Source organism: Nomascus leucogenys, chromosome 12 (assembly GCF_006542625.1).
Source record: "Nomascus leucogenys isolate Asia chromosome 12, Asia_NLE_v1, whole genome shotgun sequence".
NCBI lineage: Eukaryota > Metazoa > Chordata > Mammalia > Primates > Hylobatidae > Nomascus > Nomascus leucogenys.
The window spans coordinates 23597512-23618522 of NC_044392.1; the positions used below are offsets into that span (position 1 = coordinate 23597512).

Genomic DNA, 21011 nt, shown 5'->3' on the forward strand with positions numbered 1-21011 from the left:
GTAACAAACCTGCACGTTGTGCACATGTACCCTAGAACTTAAACAAAAAAGAAAGAAAGAAAGAAAGAAAGAAAGAAAGAAAGAAAGAAAGAAAGAAAGAAAGAAAGAAAGAAAATAAACTTCGGTTATTTCCTTAAAAAAAAAAACAAAAAAAAAAACTACAGAATAATTTTCCTAGAGGCTGACTGGAAATTTAAAAGTTCTGATCATTTTGATTTTTGCTTTGGACACACTCATCCACAGTAGTTTTTTTGTTTGTTTGTTTGGTATTTTTAGACAGTCTCGCTCTGTCGCCCAGGCAGGAGTGCAGTGTCGCGATCTCGGCTCACTGCAACCTCCGCCTCTGGATTCAAGCAATTCTCCTGCCTCAGCCTCCCGAGTGGCTGGGATAACTCATTTTTTTATTTTTAGTAGAAACAGAGTTTCACCATGTTGGCCAGGCTGGTCTCAAACTCCTGACCTCAGGTGATCCACCCACCTTGGCCTCCCAAAGTGCGGGGATTACAGGCATGAGTCACCGCGCCTGGCCTACAGTAATATTTTATGGAATATATGCAGAAGAGCAAAAACAAAAACAAGTTTCTTGTTTTTCAATAATAGTCTAATAAGCGAGGGCATTTTAGAAAAGAACAAGCGGATGTATAAATCAGTTTGTTTTCAAACACTTTCCCTGTATCATTTTGTTTTATGTTATTTTCTAGGGCATCAGAAACTGCTACGCTGTATCCAGACTGACTGACCAACCAAGAGAAAGTCTTGGCACTACTCTGAAATGAGATATGTCAGGTCTACCTTTCCATACTGCGTGACTGGCCTAGTTAGAGGAAATATATACATGACAGTAAAGAGATACAGCATCAATATGGATGCTACGGTGTTATCACCTCATTCGCAATGTTTCTTGTGTCAATGACACGCATGCTAACTAAAAAAGACTAACATATGAAAAGATAAACAATTAAATAAAACCAAGCTAAGCAGTATGACACCAATTTGCACAATTAAGTTTGAAAGACCAAACAGTACAAGCTTACACATTCACTTTTAAAACTATTTTATTTTCTCAAATCAATAAATGTAATCCAGCATATAAACAGAACCAAAGACAAAAACCACATGATTATCTCAATAGATGCAGAAAAGGCCTTTGACAAAATTCAACAACCCTTCATGCTAAAAACTCTCAATAAATTAGGTATTGATGGGACATACCTCAAAATAATAAGAGCGATCTACGACAAACCCACAGCCAATATCATACTGAATGGGCAAAAACTGGAAGCATTCCCTCTGAAAACTGGCACAAGACAGGGATGCCCTCTCTCACCACTCCTATTCAACATAGTGCTGGAAGTTCTGGCCAGAGCAATCAGGCAGGAGAAGGAAATAAAGGGTATTCAATTAGGAAAAGAGGAAGTCAAATTATCCCTGTTTGCAGATGACATGATTGTATATCTAGAAAACTCCACTGTATCAGCCCAAAATCTCCTTAAGCTGATTAGCAACTTCAGCAAAGTCTCAGGATACAAAATCAATGTACAAAAATCACAAGCATTCTTGTACACCAATCACAGACAAACACAGAGCCAAGTCATGAGTGAACTCCCATTCACAATTGCTTCAAAGAGAATCAAATACCTAGGAATCCAACTTACAAGGGATGTGAAGGACCTCTTCAAGGAGAACTACAAACCACTGCTCAATGAAATAGAAGAGGATACAAACAAATGGAAGAACATTCCATGCTTATGGGTTGGAAGAATCAATATCGTGAAAATGGCCATACTGCCCAAGGTAATTTATAGATTCAATGCCATCCCCATCAAGCTACCAATGACTTTCTTCACAGAATTGGAAAAAACTACTTTAAAGTTCATATGGAACCAAAAAAGAGCCTGCATCACCAAGTCAATCCTAAGCCAGAAGAACAAAGCTGGAGGCATCACGCTACCTGACTTCAAACTATACTACAAGGCTACAGTAACCAAAACAGCATGGTACTGGTACCACAACAGAGACATAGATCAATGGAACAGAACAGAGCCCTCAGAAATGATGCCGCATATCTACAACTATCTGATCTTTGACAAACCTGACAAAAACAAGAAATGGGGAAAGGATTCCCTATTTAATAAATGGTGCTGGGAAAACTGGCTAGCCATATGTAGAAAGCTGAAACTGGATCCCTTCCTTACACCTTATACAAAAATTAATTCAAGATGGATTAAAGACTTAAATGTTAGACCTAAAATCATTAAAATTCTACAAGAAAACCTAGGCAATACCATTCAGGACATAGGTGTGGGCAAGGACTTCATGTCGAAAACACCAAAAGCAATGGCAACAAAAGCCAAAATTGACAAATGGGATCTAATTAAACTAAACAGCTTCTGCACAGCAAAAGAAACTACCATCAGAGTGAACAGGCAACCTACAGAATGGGAGAAAATTTTTGCAACCTACTCATCTGACAAAGGGCTAATATCCAGAATCTACAATGAACTCAAACAAATTTACAAGAAAAAAACAAACAACCCCATCAAAAAGTGGGCAAAGGACATGAACAGACACTTCTCAAAAGACGACATTTATGCAGCCAAAAAACACATGAAAAAATGCTCATCATCACTGGCCATCAGAGAAATGCAAATCAAAACCACAGTGAGATACCATTTCACACCAGTTAGAATGGCCATCATTAAAAAATCAGGAAACAACAGATGCTGGAGAGGATGTGGAGAAATAGGAACATTTTTACACTGTTGGTGGGACTGTAAACTAGTTCAACCATTGTGGAAGTCAGTGTGGTGATTCCTCAGGGATCTAGAACTAGAAATACCATTTGACCCTGCCAACCCATTACTGGGTATATACCCAAAGGACTATAAATCATGCTGCTATAAAGACACATGCACACGTATGTTTCTTGCGGCACTATTCACAATAGCAAAGACTTGGAACCAACCCAAATGTCCAACAACGATAGACTGGATTAAGAAAATGTGGCACATATACACCATGGAATACTATGCAGCCATAAAAAATGATGAGTTCATGTCCTTTGTAGGGACATGGATGAAACTGGAAAACATCATTCTCAGTAAACTATCGCAAGAACAAAAAACCAAACACCACATGTTCTCACTCATAGGTGGGAACTGAACAATGAGAACTCATGGACACAGGAAGGGGAACATCACACTCCGGGGACTGTTGTGGGGTTGGGGGAGGGGGGAGGGACAGCATTAGGAGATATACCTAATGCTAAATGATGAGTTAATGGGTGCAGGAAATCAACATGGCACATGGATACATATGTAACAAACCTGCACATTGTGCACATGTACCCTAAAACCTAAAGTATAATTAAAAAAAAAACTATTTTATTTTCTAAAAATAATTCCTAAATTATTTGTTATTTATATTCTAAAATTCAAGTTATATTTTACTTTATTGGTTCCAAAGTGATCAAAACCTCTATAAGACTGTATTTTGAGCTCACACGGTAAATACTATCCAGTAATCTGGATTTAAGCCTGAGCATCTAGAAGTCATCAAGAAACATTTCTATCACAATACTTTAATATTTGCATAAAGTATTTGTCTCACGCCCTTTAGCCTCAGAAATATCACAGCGATTGATACCTATTAAAAGAAAGTTACAAGACACATATTTTTCTCCTAAGAAGAATAAGCATCAAATAAATTTTAAGAGAGAAGTCCATTTACATATTTCAACAAAGAGCAACTTAGGGATTTGAATTGTAAGGGAAGAAAACATGAGAGATCAAAATAATAGGTGCTTCTAATATTTTAAGAAAACTGCCATGATACTAACGATTCTTCTATTAGCTTTGTCTACAATAAGAATCACTACCATTTATGGAGTACTTGCTATGTGCTAGATGCTACATATAAATTAGCTCATTTAATCCTCAAAAACAATGTTTCCCTATTTTACAAATTAGGTAAATAAGACCTAGTCAACTACTTTGTTGAAGGATGCTCAAAGCATGAGGCAGAACAGGATTTGGAACCCAAGTTGGTCTAAGAATCACTACCATTTATGGAGTACTTGCTATGTGCTAGGTGCTTCATATAAATTGTCTCACTTAATCCTCAAAAATAATATTTTTCCTATTTTACAAACTAGGTAAATAAGACTTAGTCCACTACTTTGTTGAAGGACACACAAGGTATGAGGCAGAACAGGATTTTGAACCCAAGTTGATCTAATTCCAAAGCCTATTCCTTTGCTATACTATGATGCACATCCTCCGTTCTTTTAAAGCAAGGCTGCAAACTCAAAAATGTCAAATGAGGTCTTGCAATTAAAATAAAATACATGCTGTGAGTTAAATAGAGAATAAATACTTTGCAACCAAGTATATACCTTGCCTACCTAACCTGGTCTCTTGATATATAGTGTACAAACATAACAAAGCAGTCAAACAAAATATGTCCACTGGCCACTAATCTGCTGGACTCATTTTTTAAAATCACCAACTGATAATCAATAGAAGATGAAGAGCAATCCTAGCAAGAAAGTGTGTTTTTTTTTATGTCATTTTCACATGAGATGTGCAGGGCTGAAACCAGTTACCAATAAGCAAATGAATAAAATATTGATATTTTTATGGTAATTCCTTTACTTTTGCCCCTTATATACAAACCTTGTAGCAATAATAAACTCTGTAGAAAAGTATCATTTAATATTGACTGTTTTCCACTTTTATACTTAGCATTTCCAAAGATGCACTTGAAGGGTGAATGTACGCCAGTCTAAAAACAGACTTCTTACCTAACAGATTTACATGCAATAATGGCGGTTATGCACTCAGGGAGTTAAAGGATATAATCAAATCCCTAATTATTGCTCTGGGAGCATTATCAACTACCTGAACACCACCCCTACTCTAAACCAGCAATCCAGGGAGCAGCAGATAACCCTCATAGGCACCCCAACTCCCTGCAGCCTTGGGAATTAGAATTAGGTATTTCTCCTTCCTACAGCCTACAGTCCTCCCACTGACCAATTCCCCACTCCACACAAGGGCAAAAACTAGGTGGTAAAATGGCAGAGGTGTGACAGAAAAGGAAGGGCATGGGGAAAGTCTAAGTAGATGGACACCACTGTTAAACAAATTCCAAGCTCTGGCTGTGCAGTGGTCCACAGAAGCATTTGACAATCTAGGATTCCTGGGAGGCTCCTCCACAAGGCAAGGCACAGTAAAAATACTTAGACCACTGCTAGAACAAGTGCCTACTCTAAAAAGCACTGTCAGTGGTCTAGGGCAGAAGTGCCAAAATGCAACACATCAAAATTATCAAGACTCAGAAAATAGAACATGGAAAATTCAGTTCCATATGCAGAAGAGAGTTCAGGAAGTCAACATATAATGTTTTAAAATATTATTTTTATGACAGTCAAGGCCCACCAAATGAGTACTAACACTAGATATAAACAAAAGAGGTTACCCATAATGTCAGGTATTATAAGCAGAAGTTATACACCTAAGTAGGTATTTAGGCTAAATAAAACTGATTTATAGATTAAATCATACATTATTGATCTGGGCACTCACAAAATGACATTGCCAAACACTGCCAAGGATTTTATGCATAACCACACTTTCAACCTGTCCTAATATCATATTTGCTTCTATTTTAATGAGTATTATGTATCTAAGAATATCACTGTATCAGGCTTTTAACACTGACCTTAATCACTGTGTTTTTTAAAAAAGAATATTTATTAGAAAGTGTAATAATATTTCATGTCTTTAGCTCTTTTTCTCTGTTCTGTGTCTACTCAACAGGTCACGTTAAATGTCTGCCATCTAAAAATCCATCACTAGAATTATTGAGTGGTTCAAAAAGAAGTATACACTTTAGTTGAAGTTTGTGACTCATATAAACACTTTCATGTGCATTTTTTTCAAATAAAAAAATATGCATCTGAGCACGCTGACATTCTGACACAGAAAATATACATCTTCCCTAATCTCACCCATAACTTACTATTATAACAACCAAAGTGTCACATTAACACTCATATATTCGAAGTTCATTGTTTATAAGGAGTCCATTAAACCAACACATTACTCATATGTATTCTAAAACTACCTGATATAATGAGAAGGGGAAAAGGGTAGAAATGACACAATTAATCCTTACTTAGATATAATTTTTATAACATATCAAGTTTAATAAATGAGAGAGAATTCTAAAAACAATAATTTAAATCACCACTGTTCCTAAATCAATAGCTTGATTTCTTTGCATTCAGGTGTAAGCTTTCAGCAGCAAATACTGAGTAATATGGTAGCTCAATTCATCTTTAATCTGCTTCAAATTAAATCATTTTTAAAATTCCGGTTAGAAATTCTTGAGCTGTGAGTTTCTATTACTGCATAGCAATTACAAGCTCCCAGCTGCGCAGTAAATATTACCGGAACAGAACTTCTTAAAATACCCTTTACAATTAAATACCTAGTAATCATTAAACAAGGCAAGAAATATAAGGTTTGGGGTTATGGGGGGAAGAGCAAGCAAACATTGTTTTACAACAGGTTTCTGGAAACTATCAACTCAAATAGCAGGCTACTAATTATTGGGAAGGAGATGGGATCTGGGTTCTAAGAATCTCTGTAACAACTTGCATATAGATGTAATAGAGCCTAACTAAATTATTCCTTACAAAGACAGAGGTGTAATATTCTCAACAAAGTTCGGTAGAGTACACCCAGTCAGTTGACAGTCATCTGTGGTAAAGTCATTCATGGGGGCTTTCAGTAGAACGGAGGGAGAAAGTCCAACATATTCAGCATACTCTCTAAAGAAAAAGGAAAAAAAAAAAGACTGGCAAGATGACAGTGATCCAGCAAGATCTGTCTCCTGCATCACAAAAGATGTAGGAGGCTGCTTTAGACCTGACTAAAAAAGTTCCCTGGAAGACAGTAACAGATTTTTCAGATTTTTTTTTAAGGCAACGTAAATTATAACTGAAGGATGTCAACATCATACTACTAAAATTTTTTTTTTTTTTTGCTGGTTTATAATGTACTGAGTGGGCTATGTTCTTCAGGGGTAAAAAAAAAAAACTTTCTAAAAATGTCTTAAATTTTTAAAATAAACGGCAAAGTTATCAGGGGAAATGTACATAAATAATAATTTAAAAATTTTATTAGAAGACAAAGAGCATGAAAGTTGATGATACTCAGAATAAAGTAGTCTAGATCAGAACAATATGTATGTCCAAGAATTTTAGAATATTAGAGTATTTTCTAATGACCCCTGGGGCAATAGAAGAATACAGAATCAAAATCCTATTTCCTGGTACTATATCTAGATTATATATCCAAACTCTCCTTTAATTAATAAATATGAATCTGGCCGGGCACGGTGGCTCACGCTTGTAATCCCAGCACTTTGGGAGGCCAAGGCGGGTGGATCACCTGAGGACAGGAGTTCAAGACCAGCCTGACCAACATGGAGAAACCCTGTCTCTACTAAAAATACAAAATTAGCCAGGCGTGGTGGCGCATAACTCTAATCTCAGGTACTCAGGAGGATGAGGCAGGAGAATCGCTTGAACCCGGAAGGCAGAGGTTGCGGTGAGCTGAGATGGCACCCTTGTACTCCAGCCTGGGCAACAAGAGTGAAACTCTGTCTCAAAAAATAATAATTATTATTATTATGAAGCTATTATACCAATGGCTGATATCCCAATAAAATGAGACAAGCATACACTATGTGCCCCCTGATAGAAGTACACAATAACTTAAGATGTGCTCTTGCAATGTTTATCTAAAGAAGATATATGAATGGCCAATATGCACATGCAAAGATGTTCAACTTAATTAGTCATCAGGGAAATGCAAATTAAAACAACAAATTTAATATCATTTTTCACCCAATAGAATGGTTATAGTCAAAAAGTCAAACATTAACAAATGTTGTCAAGGATGTGAAGAAAGTAAAGCCCTCATACATTGCTGATAGGAGTGTAAAATAGTGTGACCACTTTGGAAAATAGTTTGGCAGATCCTTAAAAAATTAATCATAGGCTAGGCAGTGTGGCCCACTGCTGTAATCCCAGCACTTTGGGAAGCCAAGGCCGGAGGACTGCTTGAGCCCAGGAGTTCAACACCAGCCTGGGCAACACAGAGAGACCCACGTCTCCCCAAAAAATTTTAAAAATTAGCTAAATGTGGTGATGCATGGTTATAGTCTCAGCTACTTAGAAGGCTGAGATGGGAGGATCACTGGAGCCCAGGAGTTCAAGGCTGCAGTGAGCCGTGATGGTGCCACTGTACTCCAGCCTGGGGTACAGAGCAAGACTCCGTCTCTTTTAAAAAAAAAAAAAAAAAAAAAAAAAATCAATCAGGCCATGCGCGGTGGCTCACACCTGTAACCCCGGCACTCTGGGAGGCTGAAGCAGGTGGATCACCTGAGGTCAGGAGTTCGAGACCAGCCTGACCAACATGGTGAAACCTCGTCTCTACTAAAAGTACAAAAATTAGCCAAGCATGGTGGCGGGTGCCCATAATCCCAGCTACTCAGGAGGCTGAGGCAGGAGAATCGCTTGCACCTAGGAGGTAGAGGTTGCAGTAAGCCAAGATCGCACCATTGCATTCCAGCCTGGGCAACAAGAACAAAACTGCATCTCAAAAAAAAAAAAAAATGTTAATCATAGAGTTACATTATCTAGCAATTCCATTCCTCGACGTCTATATACATAGAGAACATGCAGGGGAGCAAGAGGAACATATTAATGATACCACAAGGATAAAATCAGCAAAATCTACACTATGGGAAACTATACAAGATAATCAACCCTGTTTCTTTGACAAAACATTGCAAAAAGGGGGTTGGGAGAGAGAAAGAATCTATAAATTAAGAGAGATCTAGAAATATAACAACTACCAAAATGTATGAAATTTATCCGGATCACATTCAAATACATTAAACTGTAAGACATAGGGGAAACAAATATTTATTGGATATTAGATTATTTTTAAGAAATGATTACTAATTTGGAGGGATAGAATAATGATGTTGTGCTGAGTCCTTATCTTTTAGAGATATATACTGAATTATTTACTGAAATAATGTCTGAGATTTGCTTCAACATAATCTGAAAGGGTGTAACTGGAAAGTAAACAGGTTCAAACAAAACAAGACTGGCCATGAGTTGACCACTGTTGAAGCTGAGTAATGGTTACATGGGACTCATTAAATTATTTTCTCCACTTTTGTGTATGTATAAAATTTTCTACCGAAAAAGGTGGTTTTTTTGTTTTGTTTTGGTTTGTTTTTTTGAGACAGAGTCTAGCTCTGTTGCCAGGCTAGAGTGCAGTGGCGCAATCTCGGCTCACTGCAACCTCCGCCTCCCAGGCTCAGGTGATTCTCCTGCCTCAGCCTCCCGAGTAGCTGGGACTACAGGCACCCGCCACCACGCTTGGCTAATTCCAGGCACCAGTCACAAGTCCTGGAAGGGCCACCCATACTCCTGACTGACCAGCTATAAATCAGGGGTCTCCACAACAACCTCTTCATATTCAATAATTTGCTAGAATGACTCACAAAACACTGTACTTATATTTACGGTTTATTATAAGAGATACAACCCAAGAACAGTCAAATGAAAGAGATGCATAGGGCAAGTTAAGACGGGGAAGAGGGACACACAGTTCCCATGCCCTCTCCATGTGAACCGCCCTCCCAGTACCTCCATGTGTTCAATCCAGAAGTTCACCCAACACTGCTGTTTTAAGGAAGAGCTCCTATAGGACTCAATCTCCAGCCTCTACTTCCCCCAGAGGTTGGTGAGTGAAACTGAAAATTTCCATCCTCTAATCATATGGTCTGTCTGGTGACCAGCCATATCCTGAGGCAATTCAGTGGCTCCACTCTAAGTCACCTCACCAGCATAAATTTAGGTGTAATCAAAAGGAACTTCTTATGACTAACGAAACACTCTCCTAACACTCAAGAAACTCCATGAGTCCAAGGAACTCTCTACCAGGAACAGAGACAAAGATCAAACATAAAATTTACTACACCTCAGCCAGGATATTAAGTTCCTCTCCAGGTGGGCCTTTCCACAGGACTATACAGACGTCCTCTGGGTACAGTGGAACAGCTGGCTTCCTCCAGAAAGAACAATCCAAGTACCAAGGCAGAAGTGTGTAATTCTTTTCACATGACCCAGCCTCAGAAAGCACAAATCATCACCATCCACTGTATTCTATTTCTGACACAGAGTCAACCAGCTATAATTCAGTGTGGAAGGGGACTACACTAGCGTGTAAACACCAGGAGCCTTGGATCATTGGAGGCCATTTTGGAGGTGAGCTACCACAATATACAATCAATTCTGGTTATTAGCAATAGTTATGTTCTACCATGTCACTGCAAATACTGAATTAGCCAATACTGAATCACTTAGCGAATACGAGAAATACAAGGTTAGGTTCCTGTAAGCCTCTGGTCACAACATTTTCATCAACTGATCAATACATAATCTTGTTTAATGTGTGTTTCTGTTTAAAGTACCTTATTTTATTTTATTTTATTTTTGAGACAGAGTCTCGCTCTGTTGCGCAGGCTAGAGTGAAGTGGGGCGATCTCAGCTCACTGCAACCTCCGTTTACTGGGTTCAAGCAATTCTCCTGCCTCAGCCTCTGAGTAGCTAAGACCACAGGCACGTGCCACCACATCTGGCTAATTTTTGTATTTTTAGTAGAGACAGGGTTTTACCATGTTGGCCAGGCTGTTCTCAAACTCCTGACCTCAAATGATCCACCCGCCTAGGCCTCCGAAAGTGCTGGGATTACTTACAGGCGTGAGCCACTATGCCTGGCTGCTAAAGCACCTTATTTTATATTGTTGATTCATTAATATTGAACTCATGGTCAACAGTCTAAATAAAGCTTATTTAACACTCATATTTTCTCCAGAAGGTACAGCATAGCCTTCTTGCACTTACAAACACTAGACAACACTTCAGCACTTCATATGGCACCATTTAAACAGCCATATCACCAAGAAAAAGCACAAAAAAAGTGAAAAAAATCATGGCACTAAATAGCAAAAAGGATGCTTATTTACAGTATAACAGCTGAAATAATAAGGAAATTTTTATTTCCTTATTATGTTGTTTATTTCCTTATTATGTTGTTTATTAGAGTGTTGCTTTTTTCCCATCTCATCTGGGAAGATGAATGACTGGTGACTCAAATTTTTTGCTGCTCTGCAAGTAGCCACGAGAACAACACAAGTATTGATTTGGAGGTTAAAAATAAAATTTAACAAGCAGGTGAATTTGCAAACACAGAATCCATGAATAATGATGAATAATGAGGATCCAATGAATATACAAACACACAATCCCACAGAAGCAACAGGTTTTAGAAGTGTTCAATATTTTTATATTGAAATACTTGAATTAAATTCCTAAAGTCCACATCAATGTAACAACAGATAACATTTTATCTTCTATGGAGAAAACCAGTAGATTCTTATTTTGGTTTAAAAAACAGCTAACAGGCCAAAGCACAGTGGATCACGCCTGTAATACCAGCACTTTGGGAGGCCAAGGTGGGTGGATTAGCCATCACGCCTGGCTAATTTTTGTATTTTTAGTAGAGACAGGGTTTCGCCATGTTGGTCAGGAGTTTGAGACTAGCCTGCCCAACATGGCGAAACCCTGTCTCTACTAAAAATACAAAAATTAGCCAGGCGTGATAGCTAATCTCAGCTACTTGGGAGGCTAAGGTGGGAGAATCACTTGAACCCAGGAGGTGGAGGTTGCGGTGCGCCGAGATAGTGCTGCTGCACTCCAGCCTGGATGACAAAGTGAGACTCCGTCTCAAAAAAATAAATAAATAACTTAACAGTGAAGCCCAATATACTGCAATTTCTTAATTTAGTCAACAATACAAGGCTTTTAATTATTAAAAACACCACAGAAAATCTATTAAAAGATGAAAAGTTTCATAATCAAGCTTATCTAATGAATTGACAAGGAACTAACTTACAATTCTAACTCTCCTAAAATAGGATGGTACCTTTAAAAATGGAAGAAGTAGAAGTTGAACCATCTAAAGCAGAAACCAATACTAATAGAACCCACAAAATTTATATACTGGGGGTTGTGGCAGTTTCTAAATCTGGTCTGGTAACAATCATTCCTAGTCTAATTGTTTCTGTTAGTTAATGAAGGAGGATCAATGGTCAAACAACAGATAATTAAGTATCAGAGTGATCCTATTTGCATGTCAAATGTAATTTATTTTTAAGTACAACTGAGAATCATTCAGACTGCATTACTTGATCAAATCTGCCTCCATCTAGAAAGGTGGTAGAAGGAAAGATGATAGGAAACATATTTAAACAGAATACAGGACAGTTTTGATTTCATACAAAGAAGAAAGAATATTCTTGACTACTTTCTTCCAATTTGGCTCACAGAGAAGACGTGGACTCTGTGATACTCAAAGTTTGGCAAAAAGGTAAATTAAAAATTAATGCATAATATAGAAAAAGACAAAGACAGCAACTACTATGAGGCAAACAACAGAAAATTACGAGATGACAAGCAGAAAGAAAGAATACAATGATTAAAGAGGTACTGGCAAAATTTTTGAGGTTAAGAAAAAAATGAATTAAATCCACATCAATTTTAGAGTATTTTATACTGACAATTTGTACAACAACCAGAAATAAAAAATAAATCTACCTTTGTTATGTTTTACTTAATCAGATTTTAGCATACTCCTTAAGAAAACAGATTAAAATTTCTACAAATGCCTAGTATATTCCCTTTTATAGAGTAAACACATACACACAAAAATCTAAGAACATAAACTCTTCTATTATCTGTAAGTTTAGAATCTCTAAAAGGCTTAATTTTCATATCATTAATACCCAAATTAGTGAGTAATTTGGAGACAGTTTATGTCCTAGAATAATCTAACTCAACAAGGGTATTTTTACATGGGTTTAGATCATTCATATGGCACAATCCTCCTTAATAAAATACTTCTGTCATCTATACTTAGGAAAAAGGAAGGGAGGGAAGGGGAAAAGAGAGGAAGAAGGAGAGAAAATGAGAATAGGAATCCAGCTGTCATAGTCGTTTGTTTTCCAGATCGGAGAAAGAGAAGATGGATGGGAAATTAAAGTAAAACAAAACAGTTTACAAAATTACAAAGAGAATCTCCCAGATTATCTAAATAAACCCACGTATTTACATATTGATATTCATATAAGTATACAGTAACAACTTTGAGTAGCCATGGACAACTCTCCAAATTTCTAAATCTAATTCAGTTAATAATGGTAAAGGGGTTGGGTGAAGTGTCTCATGCCTGTAATCCTAACACTTTGGGAGGCTGAGGTAGTGTATTGCTTAAGCTCGGGAGTTTGAGACCAGCCTGGGCAACATGGCAATCCTGTCTCTACAAAAAACACAAAGTAGCCAGGCATGCTGGTGCACACCTGTAGTCCCAGCTGCTTGGGGAGCTGAGGCAGGAGGATCACCTGAGCCCAGGAGGTTGAAGCTGCAGTGGGCCAAGATCACGCCACTGCACTCTAGCCTGGCTGACAAAGTGAGACCCTATCTCAAAAAATAAATAAATAAATAAACAAACAAACAAACAAGAATGAAATAGATTAACCACATTAAGCCTATTGACTATGCGTTTAATAAAATTACTGTGCTTAAATTCACCACTTAAGAGATGCTAACTAAATGGCTTTCCTCCAGACAATTTATAGTGTATACACAAAACTGGCCCCGCAGGGGTCAAAACTGAAAGTCAAAGCACTTTACCAAGCCTTACCCTTTTCTATCACTTCTTTAATCCCTTACTCATGGTTAAGCCCCCTTTCAAAAAAAAAAAAAAAAGTGAGCAAAGAAAACAAATGAACACTGGAGAAATGTCAGTTATTCCAGTGTAGATGCTTATAGTCAACTAACAACACAATCACTCAATCATTTTATTTTGAGACAGAGTCTCACTTTGCTGTCCAGGCTGGAGTGCAGTGGCGTAATCTCAGCTCACTGCAACCTCCGCCTCCGGGGTTCAAGCGATTCTCCTGCCTCCGCCTCCCAAGTAGCTGGGATTACAGGCATGCATCACCATGCCTGGCTAATTTTCTGTATTTTTAGTGGAAGCAGGTTTTCACCATGTTGGCCAGCCTGGTCTCGAACCCCTGACCTCAGGTGATCCACCCGCCTTGGCCTCCCAAAGTGCTGAGATTACAGGTGTGAGCCACCAAGCCCAGCCCAATCACTCAATCATTTTATAGTAAAGCTGGAAACTGAAATCCACATAAATTTGAGAATAAGTTGCTCAGTAAGGTGAACTTTCTACTGTTGCACATATGTATACAACCTAGTTATATTACTATTATTGCAGGCATCTCAGACAACCAAGGAAAGATCAGCTTGCCTCGTATAATCCCATTTATTTGCCAAAGGGAGCCTATGTGCTCATATATATTTTAATGGTTGGTTCATATTCACTTACCACTTTACTGTTACTGTTTACATAAACTAGCTTTTCTTTACTTTTCTCTTTTTTTTTTTTTTTGAGACGGAGTCTCACTCTGTAGCCCAAGCCAGAGTGCAGTGGTACGACTATAACCTCCACCTCTGGGGCTCAAGCGATTCTCCTGCCTCAGCCTCCCAAGTAGCTGGGACTACAGGCACACACTACCACGCCCAGCTAATTTTTTGTATTTTTAGTAGAGGGAGGGTTCCGCCATGTTGCCCAGGGTGGTCTGTAACTCCTGAGCTCAGGCGATCTGCCCACCTCGGCCTCCCTAAGTGCTGGGATTATAGGCATGAGCTAACACGCCCAGCCATAAACTAGCTTTAAAAGGGCAGAATAGAAGATAGAGATGAAGACAATTAAAATATTCAATCCTCTGAATATAAAAGTTCAAAATAAAACGATCGAGTTATCTACCACAAGTATCTGCATTGACAAAACCAATTTTAAGAAAGACTTAATTACAGCTAAAATCTGTTACCTCAGAAATTATTCAAATTGTATGAAATAAATGAACCAATCTTAGAGAAACAGCCAAAGGCTACTGCTAAAAGGAAACATTTTATGCTATTAAGTAATTTTGGCATTCATGCCAACCCTTTATATAGACATCTCCACCTGCAGGTTAGCCTGACATACACCTGCTGAGACCAAGTTGATGTGGAAAAGGTTGCTGCCATCCATCACAGTGAAAATTAATAGCTTTTAATAGTTGAAGAAATAATGGTATGGCACAGCAGTCTTGTAGCAAATATAATTTGCTACCAAAAAAAGCATAGGCAAAGTCCATTCATAACATTCCCTTCCCATGGCCACCTACATGTTAATTCATTATTCAAATGCCAAAGACAGCAGCAGGCACACATACTCAGTCAATAAGTCACCATTATAAAAGCTGCATAAACATTTCCTGCTCAATCACCTAAGAATAATAGAATGAGACAAGAAGATGTTTTCCAAGTATCTCAGTAATAAAACCTGTAACAGCTTTGAAAACAGCATGATTACATGCAAAAATGGCCACAATCAGTATTTTTTGAGCATCTCATGGAATAATTTATATATCTCAAATTTTCTCTAATTATTTTTGAACATAAGAAAACAAAGAATGCAATCTGACTGTAAGTGTTAAGCATTATATAGCTAAATAAAGCCTGCAAGGCTTCACCTACATCAGTTTGCAAAGGATAAACTCAAAATCCTCTTAGGACTACAGAGCTTGAATATAACAAGTAAATAAGGACAACCATTCCTCTCTGTTGTGAAAAATCAAAGTATAATCTGTATTATTTTCCAGAAGTACCTTTTTAAAGCCCTCTGAATACAAGTCCATGGCAACTGTCTGTGTTTTTTCCAATAGGAATTTATAAAAGATACCTTGCTAATGGAAAATATACTGAAAATTTGCAATAATCAATAAAATTTGCAGAATTACCTATCATATCTCAGTAGAAACAAAAACTATTACTTCTCTCACTATAGAAGAGAATGCTATTTCCCTATCCAATACACACTCTCTTCCTTCCTCAATAATGGATCCCCAATTTTATTTAGAGTAGCAATTCATCTAGGTTAGTTTTCCAGTTTCCCTTATAGCTAGGTATGACCATGTGTGTGAGTTCTGGCTAATGGGTACAAATGTGTGGAGCTTTCTGGGAAAGTCGCTTATAGGTAGTTGGCTTAACTGAAGGATGGAGTCATTGATCCACTTCCTCTTTGCTGCTACCTAAGGATACTGATGCAATGGCAGAAGGTCCTGTAGGCACAGTTGTCCATAAGGTCAACTGGCCATGCCAGATGATGATAGGAAGAAGAGGAAACTGGTCCCTAATGACTACCTGTTCCTACCTGTCTCCAGTCTTCTTTTATAAACTTCTATTTTGTTTAAGCCACTTTTATTTTTGAGTTTTGTTTTATGCTGTCAAACCTAAAACTAATATACTCCCTTTTTTTTTTTTTTTTTTTTGTCAAAGTCACAATTTGGGCCCTAACATAATCCTGCTCAGAGCAAGTGAAAAAATGCAAGCCTTTTCAAACATACCTCTCTCTACCAGCTAGCTATTATGGCAAGGGAAAAAAGAAAGCATCTAGATAAATATCTATCAAAATTAACTTTAAGAGAAATATTCTCTTTCCTTAAAAGCCCCTATTTTTTAAGATACTAGAAAATAAGTTACTATAAAAAGTGGTGGTCTGGGGGCTGAAAACAAAACAAAAAAATCCTCTTTTCTACATTTTTTAGTTTTCTGGCATATTTTTGAAGATTTTACAGTCCCAAATGAGTCAAATGCCTATTTGTTTTTTGAATAAACAATGGACTTGTCATCTGATACATGTTTCTAAACTTAAGTATTACAGAAAAGATGGCTATCCATTTGTAAAAAACTCATTCTGGAAAATACCTTTCCCTTGTGTTTGCTATAAAATAACTTTCCATAGAGCTTTTTGGTAATTCTGACATGAAAAAACGACAGCATTCATTTATTTCCCACTTCAAAATCAATGGCCCAGAACTGAAAACATATTTTTACAAAGATGTTAAACTAACTACATCAGGTAATAACAAAAGGATACTAAATAATAACAGTTCTAACCTAACTCCTGTTGTATGAGTACACAATTATTCCAGCTGACAGCTCGGAAAAAGCACTAAATTTTTCTGGTCATCTAAAATATATGTGTATAGTTGCTATGTATAAATCCATGGGCAAATCTCCTAGAATGATTTAGAAAAAGACTAAAGCACATTTATTATCAAAACTGAATAGTGATTATTTAAACTGATAACCATTAACTGCATTATTCCAAAGTCATATTACACAACCATTTATAAACAATGGTTTACACTGGTCATTTAATAGTTCCTCTACAATTCTTTTACCCCATTCCCAAAAAGGGATGTCAGAAATACTTAAATAACCTAAAAAAGTCAAAAAAGCAAATATTAATTAACTCACTGCTTCTCAAATATTTAGAGAGTACCTACTACGTGTCAAGCACAGTGATGATACACAGTATTAGGCAATAGACAGAAATTCTTCTTTCATAAAGCTTTCAAAGTGGAGGAAAGAGAAACAATTTTAAAATATTTTTAAAAATCAATACAGAATGTGAAGAGCTGTAAATGAAACAGAATAACATGATTTTTAAAAAGGGGAAATTGTAATATATGCTGAACTCCTTCCACAGAATGTTTTGTTGGCCCACAAAGTGTCTTAAAAATGAAGATTAGCCAAAGGGGTAGGAGAAAAATACAGAATTGGTGTCAGAGAAGCTGAGAGAAGAGAGGAAGTGATCAACTTTCTCTCTGTATGGAAGCTATCTGTGCAGAGAGGTTAAGCAGGAGGACAGAAAGTGTCCACTGGGCTCAGCAACATGGAGTTCATGGTGACCTGTCAAGAGCATATTAGAGCATTAGTCAGACTGGAGTCAGTAAATAAGACAGAGAGGGAAATAGAAACTGAACACACACACAACTCTTGAGACATTCAACAGTGACAAGAATAATAATGAGAGAGTGAAAAGAAATTATTTCTGGTAGTAGGTAATAATGATACTATAACACCACCTATGATATAACACCTATGACATAACCAGCTATATAGTTAACTTCATTTCTTTCATTTATCATAGGCTCAATGATAGGTGTTTTTGGTTTTGCTTTAGATACTTGACTGTCTCCATTTCAGGTTTCCCTTTCTCTTTTGAAAATTTATTTTTAATTGTATAAGTAATACATGAATGTATTCTACTTGTCAAAAAAAATACCAAACAATAGAGATAAAGCAAAATTATCCTTTAATCACCCCCACTTCCCAATCCCAGTTGCATCAGAGGGCTTACACTTACCAATCTTATGTATATCTTTTTCTATACATTTGCATACACTGATGCATATGTAGAACCATATATTTGGTTCTTTAGGTATAATTCATTTACATAAATGTTAACATATTCTATCAATTATTCTGCAATTTGCTTTAGTCCCCTAAAGTATCTTGGGAATCTTTCCATATAAATTCATATAGATCTACAATGGCAAGTTAATTTAATGATTTGGGGTTTTTTTAAATCTGCTTCAAAAAACTGCAGCAAAGGCCTGAATAAAAAACATCCTTTTTAAAAATCTGTCTTCCATGCATTCTCAATGAAGGTAGTATCACTCACAATAGGGCAAATATTGGTTCTTCAGGAATGTAAAAATCTTAGCCATGAAAATGGTTTATGGCCCTCCAAAGCCCATAAATATAAACATATTATATCTATGATATTATAGATAAATATATATTATATCTATATTAAAATTATCATAGATAATTAAATATACATTACATCTATATAAAAATAATATACATTATAAATAAACATACATTACATCTATGATATTAAAATTTAATGGTGGGTGACATGGTTTGAGTATGTGTTCCTTCCAAATCTCATGTTGAAATACGGTCTCCAATCAGGCCTTTTCAAAACTACCAAGCAGACAGTCAGGGCTTGTGCAGTGTGCCAAAGAAATAATCCCCTGCCTTATCACCAAGCTCCTTCAGGAGAACAAAGAACAGGCCATTACCCAGGAGAAGACTGGCACAAGATTTTACCCACATGCCCAAATCTCAGGGATTTTAGTATCTACTATTCTGGGTAGATACTTTCACTGGTTGGGCGGAGGCCTTCCCTTGCAGGACAGAAAAGGCCCAAGAGGTAATTCATGAAATAATTTCCAGATTCGGACTTCCCCGAGGTTTACAGAGTGAAAATGGCCCCGCTTTCAAGGCTGCAGTAACCCAGGAAGTATCCCAGGCATTAGGCATACAATATCACTTACACTGTGCCTAGAGGCCACAATCCTCAGGAAAAGTCGAGAAAATGAACGAAACACTCAAACAACATCTAGAACAGCTAACCCAAGAAACCCACCTTACATGGCCTGCTCTGTTGCCTTTAGCCTTACCAAGAATCCGAAACTCTCCCCAAAGAACAGGACTTAGCCCATACGAAATGCTGTATGGACAGCCCTTCCTAACCAATGACCTTGTGCTTGACCAAGAGACAGCCAACTTAGTTGCAGATATCACCTCCTTAGCCAAGTATCAACAAGTTCTTAAAACATTACAGGGAACCTGTCCCTGAGAGGAGGGAAAGGAATTACTCCACCCTAGTGACATGGTATTAGTCAAGTCCCTTCCCTCTAACTTCCCATCCCTAGACACATCCTGGGAAGGACCCTACCCAGTCATTTTATCTACCCCAACTGCAGTTAAAGTGGCTGGAGTGGAGTCTTGGATACATCACACTCGAGTCAAACCCTGGATACTGCCATAGGAACCCGAAAATCCAGGCGACAGTGCTAGCTATTCCTGTGAATCTCTAGAGGATCTGAGCCTGCTCTTCAAGTGACAACCGTGAGGAAAGTAACTAAGAATCGTAGATCCTCGTGGCCCTCCCTTGTCGTATTTTTCTTTTTACTGTCCTCTTACCCCCTTTCACTCTCACTGCACCTCCTCCATGCTGCTGTACTATCAGAAGCTCCCCTTACCAAGAGCTTCTATGGAGAATGCAGCTTCCCGGAAATATTGATGCCCCATCATATAGGGGTTTTTCTAAAGGAAACCCCACTTTCACCATCCACACCCATATGCCTCTGCACTTTAGGCCATACATTTCAATCCCTGTATCTTTAACCTCCTTGTTAAGTTTGTCTCTTCCAGAATCAAAGCTGTAAAACTACACATCGTTCTTCAAATGGATTCCCAGATGCAGTCCATGACTAAGATCCACCGCGGACCCCTGGACCAGCCTGCTAGCCCATGCTCTGATGTTAATGACATCGAAGGCACTCCTCCCGAGGAAATCTCAAATGCACAACCCCTACTACGCCCCAATTCAGCAGGAAGCAGTTGGAGCAGTCGACGGCCAACCTCCCCAACAGCACTTGGGTTTTCCTGTTGAGAGGGGGTATTGAGAGACAGGACTAGCTGGATTTCCTAGGCTGACTAAGAATTTCTAAGCTTAGCTGGGGAAGGTGACTGCACCTACCTTTAAACACGGGGCTTGTAACTCAGCTCACATCTGACCAATCAGGTAGTAAAGAGAGCTCATTAAAATACCAATTAGTCTAAAAACAGGAGGTAAAGAAATAATCAAATCATCTCTCGCCCCCCCCTTAAGGGACAATGATTGGGATATAAACCCCAGGCATTCGAGCTGGGAGTGGGCAACCCCGTTTGGGTCCCCTCCCATTGTATAGGAGCTCTGTTTTCACTCTATGAAATCTTGCAGCTGCAAAAAAAAAAGAAAAGAAAAGAAAAGTGGTCTCCAGTGTTGGAGGTGGGGCCTGGTCAGAGGTGTTTGGATCATAGGGGTGGATCCTCATGAATGGCTTGGCACCATTCCCTTGGTGATAAGTGAGCTCTCACTCTGAGTTCACATAAGACCTGGTTGTTT

The 21011-nt window shown here is 37.9% G+C and overlaps 1 protein-coding gene and 1 long non-coding RNA gene across 3 annotated transcripts in view; one reads left to right on the plus strand and one right to left on the minus strand.

Moving 5' to 3' along the window:
- Positions 1-21011, minus strand: part of RASAL2 (RAS protein activator like 2) — a 411681-nt gene that overhangs the window by 343625 nt on the left and 47045 nt on the right. The gene's annotated exons all lie outside the window — the stretch shown is intronic.
- On the plus strand, positions 9914-20851 carry LOC105740647. The gene is made up of 2 exons (XR_001116721.2): positions 9914-10354; positions 19825-20851. It is a non-coding gene; the product is annotated as an uncharacterized LOC105740647 (long non-coding RNA).